Raw genomic sequence first — 20,126 nt, 5'->3', positions numbered from 1 at the left:
AAATCACATCCTTGCAACATGCAAAACATATTCATCCCATCATATCATAGCAAGTCTTAACTCAAAGTCCAAAATCCAAAAATTTCTCTTCATCTGTGGAATCTAGACTACAAGTTATCTGCTTCCAAATGTACAATGACAGAACAGGCATAAGCTAGACATTTCCATTGCAAATGGGAGAAACTGGAGGAAAAGAAGGGATAACAGGCACCAAGCAAGTCAGCAGAACACATTACATTAGCCCTCAAAGCTTTGAAAATAATCTTCTGTTCTCTGAGACAATTTACACAATAGCCCTGCCCTCCAGACTCTAGGTATTGGCCACAGTCTCTGGATTCTAAGTGGAGTCCCCTCAGCCCCGGGCTTCAGCTCTGCCTTCCAGGCCCACTGGGACAGAAACTCTGTTTCCTTGGCTTTAGGCATACCATTCTCCTAGTCCATTGGAGTGACATCTCCACCCTTAGGAACACCAGAGGCCGTACTCCATCCTTTGAAACCCCTAAGGTCATGGCCATAACTTTTGAGACTGAGGCAGCTCAGCTTCTTGTGTCCCTTATCTCTTCAGCTTGTTTCCTGGTTTCTTAGCCTCTTGGCTCCTCTGGCCTCAAGCCTGCATCTGTCCGCTGACGCAAGTGTTCCGAAGCTCTGTAGCTCCACCAGTAAGTGCCCGGAGGCACCCCACTCAGCCAGGAAGCCTCCTGCACACAGGCACTCAGCTCTCTCACTCTTTGGGTCAGCAAGCCTAGCTCCACTGATAAGTACCTGGAAGCACCCCACTCCGCCAGGAAGCCTCCTATGCACTGGCACTCAGCTCTCTCACTCCGTAGGTCAGCTCCAGCACTGACTCATGCTGATCTCCTGGTGCTACTGCTATTGGTTCTCTGCTGTTGCTGGTCCTCTGCCACTGCCGCTCCTCTATCCATTCACAGTTTCAAAACCACTTCCACATTTCAGGTATTTGTTAGAGCAGCACCCAACTCCCAGTACCAAATGTCTTTGGCTGGGTTCTCTAGAGAAGCAAAACCAGTAAAGCATATAAATATATATAGAGACAGATTTATATCAAGGAAATACCTCACACAATTGCAGAGGCTAAAACGTCCCAAGTCCACAGATCAGGGTAGAGGCCTCTCCCAGTTCATGTAGCCGCAGAAGCTGATGAACCCAAAGTCGGAAGGTCAGAGAGGGGATCCGGCTCACAGGCTGTGAAGGTCAATGAATTCCAAGATCAGCAGACAAGACTGCAAGGTTTCTCCTGATTCATGTAGCTGCGGGGGCTGGCGAACCCAAGGTCAGCAGGTCAGGGAACCAGACTCTTGCTCACAGGCTGAGAAGTTCGATGAATTCCAAGATCAACAGGGAAGCTGCTAGCTCGAGTCCCACGAACCGGAGGTGAGACAACAAGAAGCAGCTGCTGAGTCTGAAACAAGCCAAAAACTTTGGCAAGGCGAGCAGGCAGAAAGTAACCAGCGGAAGGCAGAGAGATGAAACTGAGAGGGCAGTGAGCTGCCACAGGCCCTGCCTCCGCCAGTACCATTCAGCCGATTCCATCTTGGGGGTGATAGCAACAGTATACCACTGCCAAAACACTGAGAATAATGTTCTAGACAAGTTGACATACAATCTTAACCATCACAATTGGTTTTCTTATATATTCAATCAACAGTAAGGGCAGTCTCATTGCTTGGGGAAATGAGACACATACAATCCCTGGGATGCAGTTACATCAGTATTATTCAAATCATTCCTAGTGTTATATAGAATTAAATGTAGAAGAAAGATAAGGTGCTGAAAATTCCGGTGACTATGACAATTAGGTACTATGGTAACAGAGATAAATATAAAATTTGTGTAGGCACATGACTTTTTCTGAGCACATATATGGGAACAAAGAAAAAAATGATAGTTATAAAGATACAAATTGAACACTGTGTGGAGACCCAGAAGACCTCCATTACAGCTTTGAGTGAGTTTCTATTCACCAATTGTTGCAGAGATGATATAGCTGTGGACCAAGCCCGCATCTAATTGTAAAGGTAGAAGAGTGGCAGTTCCATTTAAAGTTTCAGGCCTGCCAAATCTCTTATGCTAAGGCAAGGTTTCACAAACTATTGTTCTCAGGCCACTGCCTGTTTTAGTAACAAAGTGTTATTGAAAGATAGTCACAATACTCATTTACACAGTGTCTATAACTGTATTTGTGCTAGAACAGCAGAGTTGATTCATATTAGCAGAGACTATAAGTCCCACAATACATACATTATTTATCTTGCTTTCTAAAGGAAGCATTTATAAACCCCTGTGTCATAGAAATGGCACTTACACGAGACAGGGGATAGAGTCTTTGAGCTAATCTAGCAGAGTCTGAGAAATGCTAATCTTTAATATCTAAGAATCGCCCTTGTCTGTAAAGGCAACACCATGCCCTCTTTTCAGAAAACTATCCCATTTACACATAAACATTCAATGACTCCAATTTTAGTAACAAAGTTAGTTTGCTTTATAACCAGTTGTAGATATTTATAGGTCCATAACAAGACTTATATATCTTGAAAGAGAAGTACTAAGAGACAATGGGCTAAATCTAACAGAAAACCCTAAAATCCTGAATATCCTGAAGAGCAGATGAGTAGCAGACAAAACAGAAATGAAATATAAGGTTCAGTTGAAATACAAATTCACTGATGTGGTTGCACTTACCCATTCAAATGTTGAAATTTCATGTGTTACCCTGATCTACTGGGATGGCATTAACAGGCCGTTAGGTTGACTAATTGAAGTTTGGGCTCAATGGTGATGAATAATCAATAAAATCTGGCATATTATAGAAAAGGAGTTTCAAGGCTCAAGGAATGAAAATCTTGGGAGTATTTTATATTGAGCCACATAATCAGCCACCTGCTATCCATATTCCCCTGGAAGGGGAATATAAAAAAAAATATTGACTAGGGAATTCCGGGACAACAGCTTTCTTGAAGAACTCTGTGGTGTCTGTTCTCTGTAGGATGGAGAATGATGTGGTAATTGAAGAGATTAATGCAACCATAGAGAAAGACGGTGATTTCTAACAAATTGCTATTTAACTTGTTGACTTAGCCAGTGAAACTAAAGAACAGAAAAGTAAAGTAATTTGCCCAAAGTTACCCAGCAGAGGGAGGATTCTAATCCAGGCAGTTTGACACCAGTATCCCTGTTCCTAGAAAACACACAATATTGCCCTTCAGACAGCAAGGAAGTTGGTCAATGAAAACAAAAAGCGAATGTCTACAGCCCAGGGAAGTGCAGAAGAAATAGTAGTCAGTGTGAAAAGGGTCAAATTTGCTGCTGACAGAATCATGGAATAGTAATGCACTTTCAATTGCTAAAGGAAAAAAAACAGATATGAAGATATAATTTGGAATTTCAGACAGCTGGCATGCTATTTAGAAGAAAAAAGATAATAAGCTTGTAAAGCATTTTTCTGTTTGTTTTTTAAAAAGGGGCAAGACAATTTTCTGAGTTTCATCAAGGGTTCATATCAAGAACCCTATGTGATTGCCTGGGCATTTTCAGTAGAATATTTTTATTGAAAATTTTGTTTCTTTCAGTCATATTAGTTCCCTTGGAATGTCAGTTACATCTTGCATATGTAAATATTGAGGGTACTGATGATCATTATGAGAAAAAAAAAAGAAGATTATTTAGCATAAGAAATAATTGGGAAACTCAGCTATAAAATTAAGCCACCAACTATAGTGGACTCTAGTCATGCAATTGCATGAATAGTGTAAAGAAGATTTTTTATCTGTTTATAACCTAGTTAATGAGGCTTGCTAAACTAGGGTGAGAAGAAATGCTGTAAAAGAAAAGTCCTAAAGTTTTCCTTTATAATCCCCAGTACTAATGGTATAAAAGCAGACCAGATAAGGCATATGGCCTCTTTTTTCTCGAGTTAAAAGAAAGAAAAAAATATAAAATAAAAGTTGTCATTGAGTGGACCCAGCTCATGAAGACCCCATATGCATCAGAGTAGAACTGTGCTCAATAAGGTATTCATAGCTGATTTTTCTAAAGTAGATCTTCAGGCCTTTCTTGCAAGGTGCCTATGGGTAGACTCAAACTTCCAGCCTTTATGTTAGTATAGCACTTTAACAGTTTGTACGACCCAGGGACAATGTTAGATGAAATGAGGGGAAATAGCTTAGGTTAAGTGGTTTTTGGCTCAATCTTAGAAGAATGTCAGTAGGATTTTGGACTACCAATTGTTGGAGGCGGGACAGGGCATGAATGCACAGAATCTTTAAATTAATTTAAAAAGCAACATTTCATTTAATCTGTTCTGAACAATTTACTACCTGAAAATAGAAATTGTATGCTAAAATTTGGAAGTGACCAGAAAAGTTATGGATCAAGTATTCATCAAAACAGGGAAAAATGATACAACTAATCTACTGTAAAAGGATAATATCATTGTGTTTAAAAGGACAATAAAAATGTGTTGCTCTTTATATCAACCTTTAGTAATTCAGTTCCTTAATACACAATAAAGGCCTTAATTATCAGATGAAAAGCTTCAGATGCATGATTGCATTAAACTCCTGGACTAAGTTCCTGAGTTATTACATTTCATGCTTAGAATAAGTATTTGTCTCAAGAAACTGGGACTCATCAAAGTTAGTTTTCTCCCAATGAGTGACAGAATGTATCAGGTATAAAGCAAGAATTCCTTTTCAGGTTTCTGTGATTCCAAAAGTCATTTCTCTACCTTTTGCTCCTGTCTAATTAACATAATAAATAGTCAATACAGATTCTTGAATCCAACTAACCACATGGATACCTTAATTGTCAGTGGAATCAGCTGAAATAAGAGACCAACGAACAACACATTGTTACTTCAGTATGAATTTAGAGTCATCCTAAATTAGCTAAAAATGGCAGTACAACACAAAAGTTTGTCCTAGATTGCTTTCAACCTTTTGAAATAGATACTATGCAGTATGTATCTGACCATATTACCTATAATGTATTTATCCTTAACATTTTAAACCATGTGTTTTTCGTAAGTAAATTTTTATACAGAATCAATTGTATTGGGTACAGGGGCCTCAGGGAAAAAACGTGTTGGTAATCTAAGAAAACATCATATTCAGAGTAAAGAGATGATGTTGAATTACTATGCCTATATGAACACCATAAAGATGGCTTGTATATAACAACTGTTGTCATATTTTTAGCATGTGAATCACAAAACAACCACTTTCTCAATGTGTGAATAAAGAGATTCGTTTTGTTATCTGTAGCAATTTATACCAATAAGTCATATATGCTACAGTACATAGTAAACAACTATTTTCCTGTCTTTTTAGCTACTTTATCTCAATTTTATGTTTTGGTAAATTTACTATGCACAATATGCAAATACTTTCTTGACTGTATAACTGGTTACATCGTGCTAAATCATTATTCAGAGTACTGTATTATGCATGATATTAATTACCTATGTTGCAGTGTTTATATATCTCACTGTGCATCTTAGTTAGCAGCAACAGTTATTTAGAGAGGAGTCTTTTTAAAGGGGAGTCTGTTTATATAGCAATATAAACAGGAAGAATGAAGAGCAATATTATTTTGGCTTTTCACGTAAAGATGACGAGAAACCATGATCATTAAACTGGTTCCCCACAAAATGTGAAACGGAGAGAAGATGAACAGGAAATCAGGGTTATTAATAACCTATTTTCATCTGAAATTAGAAGTCCAAGCCCAATGGCAGGCATTTTCAATTGTGGAAAATGTACCAGAGACTGAGAAGGATTCTGAGCAAAATAACAATGTGATGGATACATGCCTTGAACGATTTCCTTCTGTAGGAATCCCGTAAGAAGAAAACGAGGAAGAAGGACTTGATTTTGATACTCAAAGTCTTACAGAGAATATTAAAAAAAATAACCATTGCTCATCTACTGATTTACCCTGCCAAATAATCTTGAACAGAGACATATGGAAATTCAGGAGTCAGAAGTTTAAACTAATAAAAGAAATAATTGCTTTATGTTTAGTTATCCAATTTTCCTAAAAACAAACTTTCCTTGATCACTGAAGCATATATTGAGATTTGTTCTCCCCTTACAAAGATGTACAGTGGTATGGAAGAAAAATAATTTCACCATATTACTGGAATTAAAATGGTGGGAGAGGAACTTTCCCCTTGGGAGGAAAATACAAGAGAAAGAAAAGAGAATATGGTAGTAGAAGACATCAAGCATTACAGAATCGTTACAAATTTCATGGGTCTCCAGAATCTCAGGGCTCACGCAAATCTGTCTGTACCTTTGTATGAATTAGAAAAAGGCAACTCTTCTGGAACAACATGCTCGCACATGAGCACAACTTTTAAAGCAGAGACAAGGCTGGAGATGTGTCCTGACTCACCTCTTGGCAGACAACAAGCTGCAAAACAGCAGAAGGTGGCAGAATTACAACAACTCCAGGACCTCATATTTTTCTCTTGAACCAAGCATGTCATTGATTTGTTAACATTTATATTTGGATGTATGTTCCTTTTTCATTTAGATTGAAATGTCATAAAGAAAGGAATACTATGTTTCCTGGGCAGCAGTAAAAAGTGAATGAAAATGTTTTTTAATTACTTTATTATTGTTATTTTTAAAATCTTCCAAAAAAAAAAAAAAAATACTACTTCCGGAAATCAAAACAATTGCTCCTCACAGACATCATATCATACCATCTTTAGCCTACATAAGATAATTGTATTTTCAGATTTGGTATCTTCTTCCAATGCCCAGTTGAAAGTTCTGTACCTACAATGTTCAGTAAATATTCTTGATAAAGACAAACTATTTCGTAATATAAGAAAGTGTGAGTCTAAATTGGTTTTTGAATGTTGGCATATGCCAGTTTGATGATTAAGTTCCTTAAGAAATCCATATTTGACATGTGTGAGTATTCTAATGCAATAGTCACAGTTTTTTAATCAGTTTGACTTGGTTTCTATAATGACTTTGACAAAAATATGAAGTTAAAAGTTACAGGAACATTTTAATCCAATTCAACAAGAGTTCAATTTCTCAAAATTTCCTTTACAACCTGACTAAATTTATTGATTGGGTTTCTACCATGTATAATTACCGGACCAATAGGCAATATCATGATAAATGAAGAAAATATTGAAGTTTTCAAGGATTTCATTTTACTTGGATCCACAATCAACGCTCATGGAAACAGCATTAAAGAAATCAAATGGTGCATTGCATTGGGCAAATCTGCTGCAAAAGACCTCTTTATAGTGTTAAAAAACAAAGATGTCACTTTGCGGACTAAAGTGGGCCTGACCCAAGCTATGGAATTTTCAATTGCCTCATATGCATGTGAAATCTCGACAATGAATAAGGAACACAGATGAATTGCCGCATTCAAATTATGGTGTTGGTGAAGAATATGGAATATACCATGGACTGCCAGAAAATGGACATATCTGTCTTGGAAGAAGCACAACCAGTATGCTCCTTAGAAGCCAGGATGGCGAGACTTTGTCTCATGTATTTTGGATATGCTATCAGGAGGGACCAGTCTCTGGAGACAGACATCATGCTTGGTAAAGTAGAGGGTCAGCAAAAAAGAGGAGGACTCCCAGCAAGATGGATTGACACAGTAGCTGAAACAGTGGGCTCAAACATAGCAGTGATTGAGAGGATGGCACAGGACCGGGCAGGGTTTCATTCCATTGTACAATAAGAACACTATGAATGGGAACCGACTCTAAGGCACGTAACAACAACCATGTATCAGGCACCAGGTTTGGCTTTTGGTGTTAGGAATTTAGACAGTGAATAAAAGTTAATCTCTGACCTAAGGAACTCATAATCAACTCTTGATAACATAAAAACTAATTTTTACCATAATGAGTTCTTTAGAGGCGTAATAATGATCTTTGTCCTAATGCTTCTCATAATAAATTGGATACTCACTGTGTGTCCCTATCTAATTCAAATACTCAGCTTCAGAAGTACATGAAACTAAATTAGAAGTCAGTTTATACAGTTCTCCTGGTTTCTGCATTCTTACTACTATAATACAATTGCTCTATTTTTCTCCATTATCTACAATGATAGTTAAAAGCTTACATGAATATTTTGGTTGCAAAAAAACAAAACAAAACAAACCAAAGAATTTAGCAACAAAAAAACCTAAAAGTCTTTCTAACACTATTATTTAAAATAAAAATGGTTGCAACAATTTTGTGTGTCATCACACAAAAAAAAAAATACATCTAGCAGATGTATATTTTTTTCTTGAATATTATACCATCAAAATCAAATAAATGATATTCACAGGAGTTCTAAAATTATATCGCCTTATCTTATGTAAAGCTATCAACTGCTAACCAAAACGTAGGCAGTTCGAAACCATCAGCAGCTACCCCAGAGAAGTATGTGGCAGTTAGTTTCTGTAGAGATTTACAGCCTTGGAAACACTATGGGATCACTATAAGTCAGAATCCACTCCACAAGCAATGAGTTTTTTTTTTCAATACTAGTTTTTTTAAAAATTGTGCTTTAGATGAAGGTTTACAGAGCAAATTAGTTTCTTTTTAGACAATTAATACACATATTATTTTGTGACATTTGTTACCAACCCCACGACATGTCAGCGCTCTCCCCTTCATGATCTTGGGTTCCCCATTGCCAGTTTTCCTCTTCCTCCTGCCTTCTCATCCTTGCCCCTGGGCTGGTGTGTCCTTCTGGTCTCGTTTTGTTTTATGGTCCTGTCTAATCTCTGGCTGAAGGGTGAACCTCAGGAGTGACTTCAGTACTGAGTTAAAAGGGTGTCCGGTGGCTGTATTCTCTGGGTTTCACACTATGTAAATTTTGTAGAAAAATAGCTCTAAGTGATAAAATGTCAATTTAAATAGATTTATAAATATAAAACAAACATTTATTTCTTTTTACAAATGTGCCACGGGAAGATACATATACCGATAACATATGAATGATGACGAAGGAATGATGAAGGATAAAGACAGGAGCTGAGGGCCCTGAACAACAGCACTAACAAGTCTTCAAGGAACTATTCCAAGTGGGTAAACTTCAGGAATTCTAAAACTTGTTGTTTTACCCAAAGCCCCAAATGGCCTCAGCAATCTCTGGAGTGATTCAAACCATCCTTCCAAAAACCTTAGATTTCAGAGCCACCTTCAAGTTTTGCTCCGAGTGACTGGGTAATATTTGTGTAATTTCACCCTGAGCTAAACACTGGTTTGTGGGGTGCCTAAAGCTTATAACTCCACAATGATACCAAATCATGATGCTGAATTGTCCTTGAATGAAATCTCATAGTATGTGCAATTATTACATCATTCTACATCTCTTTTCATATTCTCTTTTTCTAAACTTAAATAAAACCCACTGAATACCTTTTTGTCTAACTTTCTTTACATTTATAAAGTGTCAGTGGATAAAACTTGTTATATATCTACAATAATGACTAGTGTAAGGGCTTCTGAACCTCCAAGAATAAGTAGCTCCTGATGGATTGTCAGATCCTGCCCAGTATACTTTAAGTCATTCCAGATTGATACGTCCTCGCACTTCCACAGCTGACCATAATCCTGGAAGTTTCAGTATGGAGTGTGTCATTTTGTAGAAAATTAAAAGTATCTCATGAAACAGAAGTGAGAGTCTATTTCATATCTGAACTCTCAAAATGAAAGGGAAAACATAATTACAAAACCACATTTTGGATGATTCTAACATAACTAGAAATTCTTGTCTTGTTTGTAGGACTCTAATACTTGAGAACTAGCAAATCACATTTAGTAATGACCTAAGAAAAAAATGAACATTTCTACTGTGCAAATGTAGAAATACCAGAAGCAATATTTTCTCTAAAATTATATCAAAGATTCACTCTACATCTCTTGGGAACCTATTCTGTAATTTGTCAAGTTTTAATTACCTTCTGTATGTTGTTTTGTAGGTTGAACCTGTCTTCTTAAGTGTGCTCCATGGTAAGTTATTCTTTATTTTATGGCAATTTTTTTTCTAAATTGTGTTCCAGAAATTAAAAGATGTTTATAACATATCCTAATCAATTATGATTAGATTTCTATATTACCCTTATAAAGACTTTGTGAATGTACCTACTCACTTCTCGTGAACTATTAGAATCTTCCACAACTGTTATACTGTAACTTTCGACTGAAAAGTACAGTGAATATTTCAGAGTGATTTTTCTAGTTGTGGATAGAGGAAGAATTATCACATTCTTTTTCCTGTACATGATTTCTGCTTTTAGGGATCCCAGAGTAGCTTGGTTGTTTCTGTTGCCATATTGTTTTGCAAGCTCCGATATAATCTGCCTTCTATTATCACCCCTGGGTCCCTTTTGGCACTGCACGCGAGTTTTACCTGTCCCTTGAACGTGCCAGGCTACTTTTCCCTACATGCCTTATGTGGTTTGCATTTTTACAAGCTGACTGTGAGTTTGTACAACCTTCTCCATATTTCTAACTTGTTTTCCTGCAGCTGTTATTATTTTTTTCTTTTTGTTTTGTTAACCTGTCTTGATTTAGAATAATCTAAAAAAGTAATACTCATACCCTGATCTAGCTATTCTCCCAGACTTCTAACAATTGTATAATGCAGAATAAAATTTTAAGTGAACATCTGGAATAAACCAACCACAAGTATAACCTTATACCTTTAAAGTGAGAAGTTGATTTTTAGTGTCATGACTATGTAACTATTGAAAATGTACTTCTTTAAACATTTTTTACAATATTTGTGAATATTTTACATTATGTAGTGAGTATGCAAGCTATAAATTATAAATCTTACCTATTTCTTTGCAGTTGAGAGTGTTCTATTGTTGAATTTAGGAAAATGATCTTTGCCAAGTTAGACAATCTTTTTTTGTCAATTGTAAAACTTTATGCTTATGCAAATTATTTTTAGAACCATTACCACCGTAACTTTATGCAGATGACATGGTTGATACCAGTTTAAATCTATCACAAGGTGCTTATAATTTGAAGCAGTTTTTAAAGCCCTATCAGTGCTTTACAGCAAGATAACTTGGTAACTTCATTAGGAGAATCTATATTTAGAAATATATCAACGATCATGAAGATGGCACAGGACTGGGCAATATTTCGTTCTGTTACGCATGGGGTTGGCATGAGTCGGAGATGACTTGACAGCAACTTGCTACGACTATTTAGAAATATTGTTCACATATGTATTATTTAGCCATAGTTTTGATATTGCTTTGTTAAAGACTTATTTGAAGAATGAAAGAATGGAAAAAATTACAATATTAAAAATCATACGACTGTTTATTTGCTCAGGAAACATGTCAAGACCAGACTTTGATTATAATTACAGTTGTCTGATTCAATCTTGTGAATCACTTCCCTGAACTACTGGGTCTTCCAAAAGTCTGTGCCTGTAAGTTTATTTTCTAATGACACCCCTTTCAAATCTTTTCTCATCATCTCTCTTTGTCCTCGATTTCATTAGACTCCGCAAACCAAAGTGTCGGCCTCCCATAAATAGGTTTAAACTTCCCCACAGAGTTTCCCATTAAAATAGAACCAGAACAAAAATAAGTGTTCAGGAAAGATATTACATTTCTCATTAGAACCTCTGTGTTAGTTTCATTAGACGTCCCTTGACTTCCTTTTAGGAGTCAGGCTCATGGAGCAGTGTGTGTTTTCATGGCTGGCTTAACGGACTTGACTGATCCCTGGAATTTCCTTGTAGTGAATGAAAGAGCTTGAAGTAGATGCTAATTCATTTAGATAGTCTCCATTCTCTGAACTCTGATTTCTTCAATTTCTTTAATGAATAAATACTGACAAAAACAAAGCAAAACAAAAACAAAACTTCATCTCATTTTAACTACTCTTTTCATATTTCCATGCTTATCATAGAAAGTCCACATTTTAAAAACAAATATTTTATGAGTGCTTACATATGCATAAAGCTCAACAAAATAAAAAGAAAGTATTTTTTTTTAAAACTTTTAATTATGTCCTAGGTCACACCACCTCTCATCGTGTCTTCAGATTAAATTATCTGTCTTCTGTTCTCAGCCCTCTTGGAACATTTCTTGAATTGCATTTGTTCCTGCCAGATTTATAAAATGAAACTACCATGTTACTTTTTGACCCTTAACATCCACCAATGAGATTTACAGTACTTGTTTTTTTTTTACATTTCTAAGCTTTATTGTCCAAATAGACCACTTTTACATTTTAAATTATAAGAAAATAATTTTTTCTCTAAGCACACAGGAAAAAAGAAAGATTATTTTGAGGGCTATCCCAGAGCTCTTTTCTGAGATACTGTTGCCTTAGAGTAGCAACAACACTAAGATTTTAGGAAAGCAGAACTTGAAATCATTTTACTCCCTGAAACCCCCTGTTGGAGTCATTGCATTATAATCATTAACTTCTGACAGTGAGCTTAAAGAGGAATGAATTCCTGATCTTACTGTAATTCTATCAGTGGTAGAAAATAATTATGTTTACATAACGAAACTTATTCTTTCTTAGAGACTTCAAAAATGGTCTATCCAGGGAATCGTTTGTTTTCTTTTGTATAAGTGTTTTGTGCCTAAGGTCAAGAGTATACTATATTAATTCAATAAGTCCTTATTGAGTGCTTCTTTCATGCCAGGTAAAACACTCTTCTTGGTGCTGTGGATACAAGGTTATGTTTGGATTTTTTTTTCTCTATACACAAATTCTGGGAACCCCATTGCTCTGTATTATCCTTTCCTATATCCTGAAGTTTTAACTAGCAGAATTGGTCGCTCAGTATGCTGAGAATTTTGTCTCATTTTAACTTTTTTTTTTCATAATAGTTTCATGCTTATCATTGAAGGTACACGTTTTAAAAATAACTTTATATGAGAACTTATAGGTCATAACACTGAAATTAATATATTAAAAATACAGTATTGTAAAACCTTTTTATTATGTTCTAGATTTTACCACCTCTTGTCTAGTCTGCGGATTTAATTATCTTTCCCCTGTTTTCAGCTCTCTTGGCAGAGTATGTTAGTAGTGTGCTATGGTCTGTTTATAGACAACATTTATGCTTTTTAACAGTGACTGGTGAGGATATAGTTGTGCCATTTTTTATTATTCCTGGATCAGGGAATGAGAGTACCAAGCTGAGAAAAGTTAAACTGAAGAAGAAGGTAGTAGAGCATAGATATTTTTAAGGAGGAAAGGCAGTTTGGATTTTCCCTAATAAACTACAGGGTCAGCCACAGATTTGTTGTTGCCCATCTTTCATCTCAAGCAGCCATTTTTATTTTTTTGTCAGACTGTTGTTGTTGTTGCAAACTGTCATTGGGTCAGCTTCAACTCACGGCAAACTTATGTTTAACAGAACAAAATGTTGCCTAGTCCTGTGCCATCTTCATAATAGTTGGTATGTTGGAGTCCTTTGCTGTGGTTATTGTGTCAGTCTGCTTCTTTGAGGATTTCCCTCATTTTCACTGGCCTCCTACTTTACCAATCAAGATGTACTTTTCTAGTGATTAGTCTTTCTGGATGACATGTCATAGTCACATCACTTTTACTTCTAAAAAATATTGTTTTTTTTCTTCCCCCTAAGACTGATCTGTTTGTTCTTTTGGCAGTGGTTTAGTTATCTAGAGCTGCTGTAACAGATATACCACAAGTGTGGGGTTTTAACAAATATAAATTTATTTTCTCAAAGTTTAGGAGTCTGGAAGTGTGAATTCAGGGTGCCGGCTGTGAAGGAAGACACTCTCTCTCTATTGGCTGTGATGGAAGGTCCTTGTCTCATCTCAGCATCTGTTTCTTAGTTCCTTAACGGTCTCATATGTCATGGCAGCTATATTCCCCATCTGTGCTTGCTTGCTTAATCAGCCGTTATATCTCAAAAGAGATTGACTTAAAACACACCTTACTAACATAACAGAGAAATCCCATTCCCAAATGGAATTATAACACAGGTATAGGAGTTAAAATTTACAACACATATTTTTGGGGGATTCAATTCAATCCATAACAGGCAGTCCATACTCAATATTTGCCAACATATCAATTCTTTTTCTATCTTCCTTTTTGTTTATTCAACTTTAACATGCATATGAGGCAAATGAAAAGACCGTGGCTTGGGTCAGAAGTATCTTAGTCATTAAAGTGACATCTTTTTTAAAACTTTAAAGAGGTATTTTGCAGTGAATTTGTCCAGTGCAATACGTCTTTTGATTTCTTGACTGCTGTTTCCATGGACAATTGTTGATACAAATAGAATGAAATCATTGACAAATTCAATTTCTTTTCCATTTATTATGATGTTGTTTTTTGGTCCAGATGTAAGGATTTTCATTTTCCTCACACTGAGGTGTAATTCATACTAAAGGCTATGGTCTTCGACCTTCATCAGTAAGTGCTTCAAGTCATCATTTTAGGCAAGCAAGGTTGTGTCATCTGCATATTGCAGGCTGTTGGGTGAGTCATCCTCCAATCTTGATGCTGCATTCTTCTTCATATAGTCCAGCTTCTCAAATTATTTGTTCAGCATACAGATTGAATATGTAAGATAAAAGGATACAACCCTGCTGCATGCCTTTTCCAATTTTGAACCACACAGTATTCCCTCGTTCTGTAAGGATGACTGCCTATTGAGACTGTTAATTAGGGCAAATTGTTCCAAGCTCAAGACTCTTATTTTATGTGCCAGTTGAATGAATACAAAAAGCTGTCTGAAAGACTCTACAAGTTCAGTACATTTAAAACTGAACTCATTACCCCATTTTCTATGAAGCTAATGCATACATGTGCAGGCAGACACACACAAATACAAACACACAGACACACAGACACACAGACACACAGACACACAGACACACACACACACACACACTCCAAACTAAACTTACCTTCTTAGTATCTAGTGCTGCTATAACAGAAATACCACAAGTGGGTGGCTTTAACAAAGAGAAATTTATTTCTTCACAGTAAAGTAGGCTAAAAGTCCAAATTCAGGGCATCAGCTCCAGGGGAAGCCTTTATCTCTCTGTCGGCCTTCTCATCAATGTTCCCCCGGACTAGGAGCTTCTCTGCCCAGGAACCTCAGGTCCAAATGACAGGCTCTGCTCCTAGCACTACTTTCTTGGTGGTATGAGGTCCTGGTATGAGGTCCCCAACTCTCTGCTTGCTTCCCTTTCCTTTTATCTCTTGAGAGATAAAAGGTGGTGCAGGCCACACCCTAGGGAAACTCCCTTTACATTGGATCAGGGATGTGACCTGGGTAAGGGTGGTGTTACAATCCCACCCTAATCCTCTTTAACATAAAATTACAATCACAGAATGGAGGACAGCCACAGAATACTGGGAATCATGGCCTAGCCTAATTGATACTCACATTTTGTGGGGGACATAATTCAATCCATGACTTCTTCAATTAAAAAAAAAAAAATACAGCATTTAAATTCAATTATTTCTGATCTTGGTTAATGGTTTCAACTCAGTATAGAAATTTAGAATCTATGAATTCATGCTTTCTTGTTACTGAACCATCCTCTATCAAACTCTTAAGGCGGGAATTACACCTCAAAAATATGTACAGAATCTGATTTCTTCCCATTTTCCTTGGCATGAGTTTAGTTTAACATTTCTTTTTTACCTGACAGCCAGGGAGTCTTCTTAGTTTTCCTTCTCTTGTCCATATTTCACATTGTCCCTGTAGTTAACCTTCATAAAATTATGTCTGCAGACAGTACCGTTATCTATGGACGAATGTCCAAATTCCTTACTCAAGTATATGTGAACTTCTCGATCTCGCCCTAATTGATTATCTCTTTATTCTCATCTTTTGCCAATTAACTCCGCTATACTCACCTACATCTGGCCAAAGTGAAATTCTCTGCATATGATATTCTTTCTGTCTGAAGTGCCCTGATCAGTCCCCCATCTGAAAAGCATTTCTTCAAATGTTTCTCAAATTACCACTCAAGTGAAATCTTTCTATATGTCTCTATATAGTAATATACATTTGTTTATTTAGAGATTGAAGTGTTAAGTTAAGCCATCAAAGTATTCAAAGCTGTCCTCATTGTTATCTCTATTTTGTCCTTTTTTTCTCACTCTTCCCTTGCCCAGTTTTGTTTTATGCCATCTTATTATATGTATCCTTCTAAACTGAATTTAATACTTACTTATTTGAAAAAGATGGGATATAAAGATGTTGCTAAATATTAAGTGCCATTGTCAAGGAGTTTATGGTAATAACAAAGCAATTTTACATACCTTTATTATAGAATTGTCTATGTTGTATTTTAATTTAACTAAGTACAGTTCTATTTCTCTAACTGGACAGTAATGACGAATATCGGGGACTTTTATTATCCATCTTTACATCCCCAGGAACTAGCACAATTCCTGGAATAATAAATATTTGTTTAATAAAGGAAAGAAGGCATGATGAAAATGAGATACAGAATTTTCCTCCACAGAAAAGATCAACAGGATAATTTACACAAGTAAATGACAGCCCTCTGGTGGAGCAGAATAAAAGTATTAAATTAGTTTAGTGTATGGCCTTTAAAATTACAGAATCTCAGCTGTTCTGATAGTGGATAATTTTATGTCTGATAGCAATCACACTCCGCTTTTTTAAAAAATGTTGAAATCTTCTTTCCATCTCCATTGCTTTCCTCCATTCCTGTCAAGAGAAAAAAAGCTTACAAATGTAAACCATTATACCGCAGATACATATTCAAAAGGTCATTCTACCCTTTATATACATTATGTAATTGTATCAAACTTTGCAGAGAATGGTCAGTACTTAATCACTGTCATTTGGTCTCACAATATGTCAATTTATCTTGCTCATTCAATTTCACTTTGACAAGAGAGAGGATGATTATCCAAGATCATGCCTTCAGCCATATTTCAGTAATGTTGTGGCCAATAGGGAAGATGAATTAGCTTCCTGGTACTGCATTGTGTTGTTGTTCTTTTTAGATGCCATCAAGGTTTTAATTTAGTCTCTCTTCTCTTTATATTCTATGAATTCTCTCTGGACACTCTCATCTCCTCTCTTCACTTCAATTATCTATACACTAATTAACCCCATATCTATATCTATAGCTAAGACCATCCATTTCAGATTCTGATCTATAAATTTCAATTTCTTATCACACATTTTCTCCTGGATGTCTTACCAAACTTAAAAAAAAAAAACCAAACCCATTGCTGTCGAGTCAATTCTGACTCATGGCACTGTGATGGTTAAGATTGTGTGTCAACTTGGCTGGGCCATGATTCTCAGTGTTCTAATGTAATCACTCCCATGATTGAATATACTGAGTAGCCAATCAGATGAAAGGGAGTCTCCCTGGGGGTATGGCCCACATATGAATATAAGCAGACGTTCTGGCTTTTTGCTCTCTCTGGGTCCTGTGGCTTCCTCCTGTCATCTCATCTCCCGTTCTTGGGATCTGAGCTGTCAGCTTATCTGTGGAACCTGGGATTCGTCGATCTGCACAACCTGTGAGCAGGAGCCCTGCTCTCCTACCTGTCAATCTTGGCCTCGCCAGCTTCTGTGGCTGTGTGACTTGGGAGAGGCCTCTACCCTGATCCACAGACTTGGGACATTCTAGCCTCTGCAATCTCATGAGTTGTTTCCTTGATATAATCTCTCTCTATATATATATTTATACACTTTATTGGTTTGGCTTCTCTAGAGAACCCAGCCTAAGACATTTGGTACCAGGAGTGGTTTTAGAGAAACAAAATTGTAAGGATGAGTTTTCTAAATTGGTTTTCAAGTCTGGTTAGTCATAAAGACTTTGATGACTCTGCTTCCAGCAGTAAAAAGGTCACTGCTAGTCCCTGGAGCAAGATGGAGATACAAATACGTAAAATATTACCACCAGTAGATCAGGTATTGGTTAAAGGTGAGGTTCAGGGTGAACACATGTGTGATATCTTTCTACAGCTTTGTCAGAATGAGAAGTATAAGGAAGTTGATTGGTTTGTCCTACCTTCGCTACACAAACTGATGAAGGAAAGAGATGTACTCAAGACTTCAGAGTCAAGGCTCACGTGCCGCATACATGACGTCAAGGCTTCCATTTGTGCTTTGAAAGAAAGCCTTATTCCTCATAGTAACAGAGCTGAAATTCCTGAAAACCAAACCCAGAGTCTTATTGTAAGAGTGGCTGAATTACAACGTCAGCTCAATTGCAAACCTCAAGAGGTGTCTGAAGTTAAAGTAAGGGCATTGATCGGGAAGAGATGGGATCCTGAGTCTTGGGATGGGGACATATGGGCAGATAATCAGGAAGCTGGAGAGACTGAGCCCCTAAATTCCATTGAATCACTCCTGCCAGCAGAACCAGTCCCATCTGAAGAGATTACATAATGTTTGTCTGCTAAACCACCCTGCCCAGAAAAACCATTAGCCCCTCCACACCCATCTGAAGAGATTAGCCCTAGCCTAGCTGCCTCTAAAGAGCACTTTCCTGAGTCATTGCCTGGAGCATCGCCTGAGGCAGATGCTTTACAAGATAATGCGGAATGTTCTCAAAACAATTCTACACTGCCAATTCTGGCTTCTAGACATATAACTAGGCTTAAGTCCCAGCAAGCCCCAAAAGGTGAAGTACAAAGTGACCCAGGAGGAGATACACTACACTCCAAAAGAACAACTTGAGTTTTCTAATATGTACAAACAGAAACCTGGGGAATATGTGTGGGAATGGCTATTAAGGGTATGGGATAATGGTACAAGGAACATAAAGATGGATCAGTCTGAGTTTATTGATATGGGTCCACCAAGCACAGACTGTTCTTTCAATGTTTCAGCTAGAGAAGTTAGGAAAGGATCTAGTAGTTTATTTGTTTGGGTTGCTGAAGCATGGATTATGAGGTGGCTGACACTAAATCAAGTTGAAGTACCAGACCTGCCTTAGTATACTGCAGAAGAAGGTATCCAAAGGCTTAGGGAAATTGGCATACTAGAGTGGGTTTATCAAGTTAGACCCACAGATCCACACATGGAGTGTCCAGAGGACACACCTTTTACCATAACTGTGAGGAACAAATTTGTGAAGGGAGCTCTAGTATCCTTGAAGACTGCTGTGATTGTTATTTTATGTAAGTCAGATTTGACAATGGGAACTACCCTAACTGAATTAAGACACCTAACTACAATGGGGCTGATTGGACCCTGTGGTATTAGGGGCCAAGTGGCTGCACTCAATCAACAAAGACAAGGTGAGGATGGTTACAGTAATGGACAGAGGAGTCAAAGCAATAATCAGAATAGTCTGACTCGTGTAGACTTATGGCATTGGCTAGTGAGTCATGATGTTCCTAGGAGTGAAATAGATAGGAAATCTACTAAATATTTACTTGATCTATACAAACGGATGAATTCTAGGTCAGGTGAACAGCAGTCTGACTCAAATCGCCAGAATAGAGAGTTGCGGTCCCTCAATCAATTCCCAGATTTGAGTGAGTTTAAAGACCCACAACCCCTTGAATGAAGGGGAGGTCAAGTCTCCTTGAGGAATGACTCCAATACGCTGCCAAAAATTTTTACTGTTAATCTTTCTCCCAGCCTTCCCCAAAGGGATCTATGGCCTTTTACAACAGTGATTGTTCATTGGGGAAAAGGAAATAATCAGACTTTTGGGGGATTACTGGATACTGGCTCTGAGCTGACATTAATTCCAGGAGACCCAAAACGTCACTGTGGCCCACCAGTCAGAGTGGGGGCATATGGACGTCAGGTTATTAATGGAGTCTTGGCTCATGTCCATCTCATAGTAGGTCCAGTGGGTCACCAAACCCATCCTGTAGTGATTTCCCCAGTTCCAGAATGTATAATTGCAATAGATACACTCAGCAACTGGCAGAGCCGTCACACTGGATACCTGAAAAATAGAGTAAGGGCTATTATGGTAGTAAAAGCCAAGTGGAAGCCATTAGAACTGCCCCTACCTAGGAAAATAGTAAACCAAAAGCAATACCACATTCCTGGAGGGATTGCAGAGATTACTGCCACCATCAAGGACTTGAAGGATGCAGGGGTGGTGATTCCCACAACATTCCCATTCAACTTGCCTATTTGGCC

This window comes from Trichechus manatus, unplaced genomic scaffold, assembly GCF_000243295.1.
Source record: "Trichechus manatus latirostris isolate Lorelei unplaced genomic scaffold, TriManLat1.0 scaffold00381, whole genome shotgun sequence".
Classification (NCBI taxonomy): Eukaryota; Metazoa; Chordata; class Mammalia; order Sirenia; family Trichechidae; genus Trichechus; species Trichechus manatus.
Note: the sequence above shows the minus strand (reverse complement) of the source record.